Source organism: Phasianus colchicus, chromosome 12 (genome assembly GCF_987193195.1).
Source record: "Phasianus colchicus chromosome 12, bPhaCol1.hap1.1, whole genome shotgun sequence".
NCBI lineage: Eukaryota > Metazoa > Chordata > Aves > Galliformes > Phasianidae > Phasianus > Phasianus colchicus.
Genome location: NC_143447.1, coordinates 6657956 through 6670084, shown reverse-complemented (window position 1 = coordinate 6670084; position 12129 = coordinate 6657956). Strand labels below are relative to the sequence as shown.

Here is a 12129-nt window from a genome sequence, read left to right as displayed (position 1 = left end):
GCCCCATCCCTGGAGGTGTTCAAGGCCAGGTTGGATGGGGCCCTGGGCAGCCTGGGCTGGTATTAAATGAGGGGGTTGGTGGCCCTGCATGTGGCAGGGGGGTTGGAGATTCATGATCCTTGAGGCCCCTTCCAACCCTGGCCATTCTGTGAGTCTGTAATAACTAACAGCCCATAGGAGTCTCTACGCTGACTGCTCTTAACTTTAGACAGTAAACCAAGTTTCAAGGCATAAGAAAAAAAAAGTGTCTGACATTTCTTCACCCCTATTTTCAACAACTGTCTCTATCAATGCTCTGAATATCAAATATTAAATTTAACATCACAGAGAACTGAGATTACTGTGTTGAAAAGCTTTTCTGTAGCCACTGTCCCCACAGAATCACACACATAGGCCAGTTTTCAAGACGATTCAGTTCCTTTTTTTTTTTTAGTTTTCAGGCTTAGTTTCATGCATGTTTGCCCAGCACAGCTATTCATTTTATTCTACAGCAAGAGCAAAGTTTTTATACTGCAATCATAAAACTCATCACTGTGCACAAACAACCTAATTAATTTCCTGCAATTAAATCTGTTGGAGCTCTGAAAGAACCTGTTGTATGAAGTGTGAAAGGACAACAATCTTGCACCGTGTAACACTTCTTATTCCAAGTGCTCCTGAGAGCTATGAACCAGAATTGGCCCCTTTGATTCCAAAGGAACTATTCCAGATTAGAGCCACCATAAGCAAAACCAGCCCTGCTTCTAAAACCTGACAAGCCATGTTCAGGGCACAGTTATAACAAATAACCTGTGTTTCCTACCTACACACGCTTTGAAAGCCTCTATATGATAACTCAAAACAGCTGATCTCCTACTAGCATTACTATGCATTCTCATCTTACAGCACTTTTCTCCTCAAAAGAGGCTCTCTTCCTGGTCCACTGACATCCAATGTCTCATCGGAATCCTTGGGAGAGAGGCAATAGAAAAGAAACCACCAAGAATTACAGCTGTCTAATGAATTTTGGCAGTATCGTGTTTCATTTTAAACCCGTGATAATACTGAAAGGGTGGAAGTCACATCAACCAATAGATCACTTCCAGTCTCACGCCAGAAAGAAGTCCAACTTGGCAAGCAGCAGCTAGACAGACCATGCTGTCTGAGTGCACCGGCAGTCCCACAAACAGCACGAAGCTCAGATACATCTGGGCACTTTCAGGCCCCAGTCTTATCTCAGAACAGGAAAGGAAGACAGCAGGGACACGCACAGCATTTTGATGGAGTACTGCATATCCATTAGGAGCCCACTTCAACCATAGCATTATGCCCTTGCATTGAGCTCCTAACAGCTGTTAATTAAACACACTGCATGATTAAAAAATAAATAAATAACACGGATTCATCAATAGATGAGCACAGTGAGCTACAGATATTTCTATTGCCTTTGTTGGCTATTTACATAATTGAATCTTTTAGATTCTGTCATATCTGCTAGTGGAAACCTTTCTGCTGCTGTGTAAACCGTGTCGAGATAAAGTCTGGAATATAACTTAGTTCTGCTGACCCCTTGATAAATATATGTATACATACATATATATAAAACAGAATGAAAACATACAGAAAGGTGTTGACACCAGTACTACATGTGGGAAAACTCCCATAGGATAAATGACTGAAAGGTGAAGAGTTCTTTACTTAGAAAAAAAGGGAGCAATAAGGGAGAGCGATAACATAATGCAGTTCTGAAAATGGCACGAAGATGCTCCTTCAATTCTATGACATCGCAAGTAGAGAAGAATTCACCACGGGATCATTACGGATGGCAAAGACCACTCACAGCACCTCGTCCAACCGCCAGCCATCCGCACCATGCCCACTGACCAGTCCAGTCCCTCTGCCACATCTCCGTAGTTCTGGAACTCCTCCAGGGAGGATGACTGCACCACCTCCCTGCACAGCCTGTGCCACTGCACCACCGCTCATTTGAGAAGAAATCTTTCCTAATATCCCACCTGAACCTCAGCCTCACCCTGTGCAATTTAAGGCCATCGCCTCTCATCCCATCACTGTTTCGTGAGAGAAGAGGCTGACCCCACCTCACCACACCTCCTTTCAGGAGCTGTAGAGAGCAATGTGGTTTCCCCCGAGCCTTCTCTTCTCCAGCCTGAACAATCCCAGCTCCCTCAGCCGCTCCCCGTAACACTTGTGCTCCAGAGCCCTCGCAGCTCCGCTGCCCTTCTCTGGACACGTTCAGGGCCCCAACGTCCTTCTTGCGGCAAGGGGCCAACACCGAACGCAAAATAACGAGCCGAAGGAAGCGGTTTCCACGCAGCGTTAACCTGTGACCACGGCGCTGCCAAGTTTCCCGAATCGCGCGGACAGACCGCGGGGAAGCCCGCTCGCTGCGGCCCACGAAGCGCACAGGTGCGGGCACGGCGGCGGAGCGGCGCTCCCGGAGCCCCGCGGTCCCGCAGCCCGAGACCGCGTCCGTAACCTCAGCGCCGCTCGAGCCGGGCAGCGCCGACGAAGGCAGGGGCGGGAGAGCGCGAGGAGCGCTGCGGGACGGCCCGAGCACGTCAGGCTCTGCGCACCGCTCAGATGCGCCAACAGACCTGGCCCGAGGGGAGAAAAGTCGCGACGCACGTTTCTCAGAAGGAAAGTTACGTTCGTCTCGCACCCTCCCGCAGCAGCCCGGCCGGATTCGCTCGGGCTAAGCTCGGCGGCGGCCGCCGGCACACCGCTCCGGGCGCTTCCCTGGATGCAAGCCCCTGGAAACCGGCGGCGGCGAAATGGCTCCCGGCACGGAGCGGGGCGCAACGGGAGCCCGGCGCTTCGCAGCGGAGATGGGAGAGGTCTCTCACAGCCGGGCGGAGAGAAACTCCTCCGGGCTCCGCGAAGCCCGAGGAGCGCAGCCCCCGCCGGGCCCCGCAGCCCCGGCCATCGCCGCAGGCCGCCCCCCAGCCCCGGGCACCGCCCGCACGGCCCCGGCGCGGCCGCCCCCTCGAGGCGCGGAGCTCCCCCCCTCCCCGGCGCCCACCTGGCGCGGCCTCACCTCGCGGTCCGGTCCGGTCCCGTCCCGTCCGGCCGCCCCGCGCCGAGGCGCTCTCGGTGCTGCGGGGGCGAGATGCGGGCACCCGCGCGGCCCCGCGCATGGGAGGCGGCGCCCCTCCGCCGGGAGTGCCGGAGCGCGGCTGCAGCGCCCCGCAGGACCCGAGGCGGCTTCCCGGCGGCCGCACCACAGCCTCCGCCGCGCCGCCTCTCCCCTGGCTCCGGCTGCGCCTCGCGCCAACGGCGTGGCTCGGCCCGCGCCTGCTGCCACCTGGCGGCCGCGCCGCCCTCCGCCGCCCGCGGGGCCGCCGGGGCGCGACCGGGCGAGGCGCGTGGCCGCCCCGACCCGCCCTGGGGCGGCCCCCGGCAGCGCCGAGCGCCGGCGGAGCGGGAGGGGGGCAGAAGCTCGCCGCGGCCCGAGGGGGGGCGGAGAACGGCACTTTCGGACGGCGCCGGGGCGCGGACGTGCCGGGGGGGAGGCGGGCCATGGCCGGGGGGCGGCGGAGCCCCCTGGACGCCGGGGCCGCTTCTGCTCCCGCCGCCGCGGGCACCTGCCGCACGCGGTACCGCCGGCGTGGCAGCGGCAGGTCCGGGCCCGCGGAGGTTCCCCGTAGCGCGGTGCTGACGCTGAGGCTCCCGCCAGCGTTTGTCCAAAAGTCTGAGATTTGGAACCGAGGCGGCAGCCAGCGTCATCCTGCACTGCAAAAAGCAAAGCCCTTAGAAGCGCACGCGAGGAGGATCTGTTCTGATAATTTCTGAGTCCGCAAGTGAAAACAAATGCGGATTTGTCCCTCTGTTCCTGCTTTGTGATAAGTGCACGGACCTAACAGCCCTCAGGGTGCTGGTACGGAATGATACAGTGAGTATCGGGCACGAGCTCTGAAACTCCGAACCAGATCGGTACTGGCAACAGCTCATTGCAACGTTTAGTTTAATGCCTTTTAACTGGGCGTAGATATTATTCTTGTGGGAACGGACCCAACCAACTGACCCCATTTGCTTTAAAACATAGCAAAATACGTTGTTTTTTTCTTGGCAACATTTTGGACTCAATTATACCTGAACGCAGCCCAACCACTGAAAGATGAAGTGCTGACTGTTATTCCTTGCACACAGACACGCAGTTACTCGATTTCCAAGCCCACGTGCAGCAACAGGCGCTAAGTGAGAGATGTACTGCGGACAGCCTCCTTTCCCTGCATGCTCAGCAGGCGCTCGCTACAGCAAGGCTTCCCCGGCAGTTTCAGATGCTTTGTGGCTGTAAACAGACAGCTGTAGGCAGCTGTGTGCTAAAGCTTTGCAGGGCTTTCCCACGGGCAAAGAAAGGCGGCATTGTGATGCTGAGATAGAGGCAGTTAGGTACCTCCGGGACCGCGGTCTCACCTGGAGTAGGTAAATGGGTTTGGAAACTGCGCGATTCAATCTAGAGAGCATTCCTCCAGTCCCACGGAGCAGCACCGCGCCGGGCAGCAGGAGGCCCGTACCTGTTTTTAGGGGGGGCTGGAGCCTGTCTGGCGGCTGCAGGAAGCGGATGCTGCACGGCTCTGCCCGTGGCACAATGCAGTGCATCAATCACTGCTACCTGCTAAGCCAGGCAGCGTGTGAGCAGAAGCAGTTCTGGCAGGTTACAGTACTTCAGTTCTGATCTTTACCAGATTAGATGTTCTGCTTCGTCTGCTCCACCAATTACACAGCTGCAGTTTGTTCTGGGAGAGACAATTGTGGCCAAAGGGATGAAAGTCAGGAGTCTCTTTTCAGGAGCAAAGCCCTCAGTGCTTAGTTATTAATAAATGAGCTAATTCCCACATGGAGGGATTGCTCTGCTTGAGAGTTCCTAACTCATGGTATCGGAGGAAGTTTGCTTAATCCATACCAGTGAGAAATCAGCTAGCTAATTTCAGTAGCCCTCAAGGGTGGAGGATGGTTTCTGCACTGAAGGAAGCTGAGCAGAGTGAGCCCACACACTGGTAGCCTCAGAGGCCTATTCTGCTGGAGCTAACAGCATTCAGGAGAGCTGGAGCCTGACATTTAGAATCCTTGCACACGAAAGCACAGAGCACTAGCAGCCCTTCTGAAACACCAGGGAACACGCACTCGTCACCTTCCTCTTTCATGCTGCCGTTACTCTCATTTCCCTAATATCTCTTGTTTTCTGTTTGGCTTTAGAATGACTGCTCCCTCCCAGGGGCTAATGCAGAGCATTATCTCTTCCCCCCACCTCCTCCCTTTGCCAATGAACAGCTCAGAGGCACACACTAATGCTTTCTCAGCAATGTAGGAGGAAGTTGTTGGGCTGCTGCAGAGGAGAGGAGCAGATCTTCCCACACAGATCTGTGCACTGGAGAGCTGACACCAGATTTGTTCTGAACAATTGCAGAGTGAGGAGTCCCCTTCTCATTATACTGCAGTGTTATCTGAAGTCTTTCATACTCTACATAACAAATGTGGCTATGTACAAAAAATAAAAGAACAATGTATTCAGTCTATGTCTGTCCTTATCAGAGAGATGGACACAAAGTGGGTGGTGACATCATTACTCCTAACAGAGAGCAAAACATGAATGCTTAGAAGAAAACAGCACTCACATAGAGTTTAAATTGTAATTTTTGAAGGAAATGATTTTTTAAAGCTTTCACTTGTTATCACAAGATGTACTAGAAAGTATGACACTTGAGGAAGATGCAAGAGAAATCCAAACCACTGAGCAAAGAAAGGTGTGAGTGAAGACATGGATCACCCTATCTGCTCATTTATTCAGTTTGTGGTTGAGCCCCATCTCATCTCCCAGGGAGTAGATAAGGACAGCCACCAGCTCCACTTACCCAGCAAGCTGCAAAGGGCTGGGATGCAATGACTATCAGGGTATTTCATTCTAAAGCTGGAGGACTTCACTGCCTATCAGTCAGTTCCTTGGAGAGCTGCATCTGAAAGAATAGCAGTCTCTCTCAGTTGGTTTCACTAAAATTCTTTGGGTTACAGCAGCCTGGGAACAAGACAGCAGTGCTACTCTGAACATTCAGACTCGATTACAGCATGAAACGATAGGACTGGCAAACAGACAATAGGGTAGAACAAGGTTCTCTGCCCGGTGGGACTGAGCTGCCACCTCATTAGTCATGAAGATGAATCTCACACCACTAGTGAGAACTGGTGTGCATAAAGTTCCCCCACTTGGATGAGGAAGGAGGGAATCTGAGAAAGGAGATCAGACTGTAGTAGAGCAGGAAGCTAGAGTTTCCCTTTCTTGAATTGTTTCAGCTGCTTATCACTTGTTTCAGTACTTCTCTGTGAGCCAGTAATCGTTGCAAGGAGATCTTTCTGCTTCATTTCTCCTCTTTGCCAGAGCAGGTGTCAAACATGGCATAGAGTTAGGAATCTGCTGCCCAGTGTATGGGAGACAATGTCAGATTTTCAACGGGTCTGGCACGGGTCAGTGGCACAGTGAAGGCACAGAATGTACCTATTGTAGTGAGATCAGGGTGTGGGATGGGACATGGCACCACGGACAGGAAAGAAAGAAAACAAACAAGAAAAAATAATGCTTGTAATAAAAGAATATATGGAGAAAACAGTTACCTGGTGGCCTGGGAGAAAGGCAGTGAGGTTTTACAAGTTTTCTCTTCACTCCTAGATCAAATTCCCTTTAAATAGCAGAATTCAATACATGACGCTAAAGGAAAAAAAAAAAAAACAGTAACTCAGTTCCTTGCTATGCTGAGCAGCAACTTTAATTTTGCAATTCACACCCAGAAGCTGTGTTCAGAAAAGCTTCTATTTGTGCCCATCTGTGCCCTCCCTGGCACTAGGTCAGTCCTGAGAGCACTGGAGACAGACAAAAGTTGTAAAGCTTTTCAATCAGTGTGTCACGTTACAGAAATGGGAGAGCATGCTCGTTTGACACTTTAGTGGTGAGGGGGACACCAGGAACCTGCAGTCACTGGCAGAGGCAGCATCAACTCCTCAAGAAAGCTCCGCAGAAGCACAGCAGAGCAAGCTGACTTTCTTGACTAACAGAAAGGACTTCCTGCTTCCTGTCCAGCACCAGCTGCCTCTCTGCAGTCACTCTGGAGGGCTTCTCCACGTTGTGGATAAGCACCGGCCATGTGTGGCTGTGTACGGCTGCACAGACACAACCTCTGCTCTTACTGCTGTGCTACACATAAATGCCCCAATGCAGTTCTCTTTAGGTAGACTTGCTATTTTTTTCTTAATCACTGCCTTTTGCTAATGGCCATCTTTATTCCCTTCGAGCAAATACTACAAGTGTATGTCAAATAACGTATCTACACATTTCCCGTGCAAGCGTCCCTTTTAAAACTATTTATTCATAGGAGGAAATGCAATCAGAACATACAGGTTTGGTGAAGCAACAACGTGCTTTTAGAAAACAAGAGAATTGTACAACTGAGCGGCTGTTCTTGTTGGATTTATTTTCTTTACTGTGCAATAGCAAGACCACAGACCTACAGCACACATGGCTTTGTGCGCGCTGTGTTTTCTGGTTTATTTTCCTTTGTTGTTTCTCAGCCATACAATTTAAACCTCTCTTCTGCTGTATTTCCTGCTACAGCACATTCTAATATTTACAAACGGAGAGTGACTTGGCACAATGTTGGCTGCAGCCTGTGTGCCATCAGGGCAGCATTCTCCAGCTGAGCCTATCTGCTTTGAGAGCTAGGAAATCTGTACTGCTTTTAAGACATAACCACCACTGAGAATAGCTATGCGAAGCCGTAGGGCTACAGACATAACTGGAGGTCTGGGCTACAGTGCTGGAGTTGGGTGAGAAACCCACTCACAACCAACTGGATATCCTGTAGTAAGGGGAGAAAAGAGGCTCTGTTCAGAAACAAAGCAGCCAGGAAGCAAGCCATTGTGCTGGTAGCAGTGCCCACAGGCCCAAGTCTGATAGTGACAAGTGGAAGTTGTTAGAATTCAGCTCTTGGGCCATAGAAATAATCACGGACTTTGGCATCTTTCATGTTAGAAACTGCAGATGACCCTTCACCACCAGTCTATGTCTAAGATATCTCAGCTCCTCTGTATGCAAAGGGAGAGTTACGAAGACCTCAAAATAAGATTCAGACCATCCTCTATGATCAGTGAGAAGCAGAGATCAATTAAATGCTGAGTAGAAGAACGGTTGTCAACCCCCAGCTCACTCAAGACGCTCCTAAATCAGGGATCTATTGGAGGGAAATTAAGAATGCATGTGCTTGTACTACAACCATGTAGCAATGCTCAGCACAACAGGCATCGCGTGGCTAGAAGCTTCCAGCTAAGCTCTGCAGCCATAATAACCAGCTCAGAAAGTGGAGGTGAAACAGGCAGAACCCAGCCCTGGTTCTTGCTCTGCTCCTCCTCACTCATCACAGACTTCCACACTTCTCTGCACTGGAGCTCTGCAACTGAGCCTTCTGGTTTGTGTGGGAGCACCACGATGACACTGAGAAAACTGCTCTCCAGCATGAGCTTTGACCCGTCTGGGCAGTGAATGTGAGACACACGGTCTGGACAAGTCTCTGGCACATGAGCTGCCTTTGTGAAGTTATTTGCTGATTCAGAGGTGTGAAAACTCTAAAAAACGCAGTGGAAGCAATGGCACTGCTTGTGGTACTGAAACAGCATGGGCTCCTCCCGGGCCGTTATGACTCCATAAATATTGACTTTGGCAAAAGCTTCTGACAAAAGTATGGGTTTTCTTTTTTTCTTTTTCCTCCCATGTGGGTTCCCTGAGCTAATTTGCTTAAGGCAACATACATGACACAAGAATAAGCCCTTTGAATAGTGATGCAAGTGCTTGGTCATGAAATGAAAAAGGCCTGCATTTTGATTGATAGTGGGGAGTTCATGCTGCTTGCCTGATTTACTCTGGATTCTTTGTCACCTCAGTGCTGTTCTTGCCAATACATGTCAGAGGACTATTGATTTTGAGCCAAAATACTGTTTTTTGAGTTTTCATTTTTTACACTTATCAATTTGTGTTTTTTTTCCTCTCCATATAAGCAGTGCACTTCTACCCATAAGTCATCTTCTTCAATAAATCTTCTGGGCCTGCATCTTTTCTCATTTGCAGCAGCACGAAATCTACAGCAATATAATTTATTCAATGAAATTATTCCTACGCAGTTGATTAAGTACTCTAGAAAAGTACTACTTTTCTCTCTATGACTTGAATATAATTGTCTGAGAGTGCTAGCACACAAGTTCACAGCCATGACGACTATCACCCAATCAACAGCAATACCCAATTCACCCAGCGCATGCACAGGAAAGCTGTGATCCACTGCAAAAGAAATAGGAGGCTGCAGGTGAAGACAAGCACGCTGAAGAACTGACTGTTTCCCTGCCTTGGAAGGAAAGTCAGATGCTTTTTCACCTGGCAAAACACTTCAGAATGCACACAGTGTTAAACATATTTATGTGTTTTGCTGAATGAAGCCCAAAATTCTATCGTCTTATTCTCAACAGAACAGGGTTTAACCCGGAGGAGATGAAGGCAGACAACAACTGCATCTGAGAAGTCAGGAGATTAAATGTGAAATAAGGCACATAGCTGTGCTTTCCCTTGGCAAGGGTGAAAGCAGCGTGGTACACTCCAGCGATATTTCCAGGAATGCAGGAATCAAATATTTACAACTCAATTTGTACTCATAATTTCTTGCCCCTGCATCTCAGTGCACACCACTGAACCTGTATCAGACACACACGTGCAGCCCAACCAAACTTTCATTTCCATTTTGGAACAGAGGCCGTTTCCAGAGAGTTTTTATCTCCAACATTACCCACTTTTCTGATTTACTGAGTCTTGGTAGAACTTAAAATTATCCAAAAACAACTGCCGCTGAGAAAAGATTTAGTACCCATACCCAAACACACACTGAACGTCTGACCTGGAGACCAATACCCAGAGATGCAGGCTGTGTGATAAGGCTCTGATGAGATTCTCCAATGTGAGTCACTGGGAAGAGTGCTCCTATCACCGTTTTTTGTCACGCTATCTGCTGACAACTTGACGTTAAATAGTTTATCACTTATATCAGCAATTCAATCAGGATATTAATTTGAAGCAGAAGAGAATTGTTTACAAAAGATAAATAAAAGGCTTATGGGTGATGTAAGTGCTGAACTATGGGCTTGCTTCCCTATGCAGTGGACATGCCTAGATGTTTTTCCTCTGATTCATGAAAACAGTTGGATCGTAAGCAACCTGCGTACTGATCTGCAGCAAATCTTAAAACATTGGTCTGTCCCCAGAACACTTTCAGCACACAAGGAACAGCATGAAACAAAACACTGTGGTTGCCCCCTCCCCTGTACCTCTTGAGCATTAATAGGTCTGCATCATCTTTCACTCTCACTGGAGGGTGTGAACCCTTGTACAGTCATGCTTTCCATTCTATGCTGAGAAGAATAAAAGTACACTTGAACACTGTGTACTGTCTGAATTATTAGGTTATTAAAGAGAGAAAGAGACACGGCAGTGGAAAAAGGATGCGTGTTCAACTTCACATTCTAAAAAGAAAGGTTTTTAAGGATGAGGCATATGTCTATAGCAGCAGTTCAGGAAGGATATGCACGAGTCATCTTTTTACATAAATGGTCATGGCCAGGACTCTCCAGATGCTTTGTAACACACTTCTATTCTGAAAAGTTGTATTTACAGCCAAAACCCTTTGAGCATAATGCGAACAAGATCTTTCGCTGTCCTTTTTAGAAAAAGGGAGTAGTTTTGGGCCCAGATATCAAGACATTCCACATAACTCATGAGCACCATTCCCTCACCCACCCCTGGATAAAGATTCTGAAACCAGAGATTGCTACATTTGTTCTTGGAAATTCTACCAGCACAGTAACTAGAAGTTCTAACAAACGTGAACACATTTTCTGTGCCAGAGATTCAGACCATACTTCCATCATTTTATATCAGGAACGTATAATCTTTAACTGCCTAACATGCAGCAATCCAATGGAGTCCAATTAAGCACAACTGACAAACCTTTTTCTTTACAAAACAGATTTCCTTTATTTCAGCTGGGGCTTTTAAGAAAGGTTAGGCTGTACTGAGTTGTTAAAATCCTGCCTTTTCTCTTTATTCAGCTTTACACAGAGGTGCAAAGTAGGCTGTCAGAAAGAAGACTGTATTGTCTTCTTACAAATACCTCACGCAAATAACATATTACATAGCAGGAAGAATCTTTTTCCCGGGATGACATGGAATAGCTGAGGTGCCCCGCAATGTCGGGTGGCACAGTCCCTCCAGACCTACTACTTTTTCATCTTGTTGTGTAGAGCCTTGTGTAACTCCAACCTGCCCTCTGCCCAAATACAGGATGTGGACGAGATGAGGGCACAAAACTTACCCTAAAGGCAGACTCCAGTCCAGAGTTGGACTCAATGCAGCTCGGGGCTGAGCCCTGCCGATGAACCCTCCTACACGCACTTGTGTGCAGCTAGATAAATACCTCTTCTCTCCCTGCCCTCTAAGAAATGGACACTGTGACCTCATAAAAGCTGTTGCTTCTAAAACTTGGACCAAACTTATCTGCAACAGTAAAATAATGATAGAAACTAAGAGGATGGGGAGGAGAAGGAAACCATCTTGTTTCGTTTCAAGAATAACACGGGGGTAAATTAGTCAGCTAGAACTCATCTCCTGCCTTTCTTTGTACATAAGGTAAACAGAATTCAGTTCACATCAAGTAGGTGGTCTGTGAGCACCAAGCACTTTAAACCATGGATGAGAACAGGCAAGCAAACTGGAGAAGCAGATCAGCAGGGCTATGTCACCTCGTTGCAGGCATGCTGCTAGCACTAGTAGGCTTTACATACTATAGAATGAAACCCCCAAACTCTGCTTCACTGATCTGTCTTCCCATGGAAACCTAATCTTTGCAACACCAACATCTGCTGAGCAGAAGGACAAGTACACAAGTATGTATATGCGAGTCTATACACAGAATATCAGATCAGATAGTCTCTCTCAACTTGTAAAGAAGTAAATGTAAGTAGTTAAACAAGTACTATTTTTAGAGATGTTTGGAGAGCGAGGGCAGTACTCTTCACTATCTAAATATCTAAGTCTCAAATTCCTTAAAG

General features: G+C 48.6%; 1 protein-coding gene across 2 annotated transcripts in view; it reads right to left on the bottom strand.

The window, feature by feature from the left end:
* The window catches only part of THSD4 (thrombospondin type 1 domain containing 4), a 268971-nt gene extending 262278 nt beyond the window's left edge, over positions 1-6693 (bottom strand). Inside the window, exon 1 of one of the 2 annotated variants that reach the window (XM_090148779.1) lies at positions 6607-6693. The gene's annotated coding sequence lies outside the window, so the exon portion shown is untranslated. Of the gene's footprint in view, positions 1-3034; positions 3188-6606 lie in introns of those variants that run through there. The other variant, XM_031616470.2, reaches the window with a different exon arrangement.
* Between the last annotated feature and the right edge of the window lie 5436 nt (positions 6694-12129).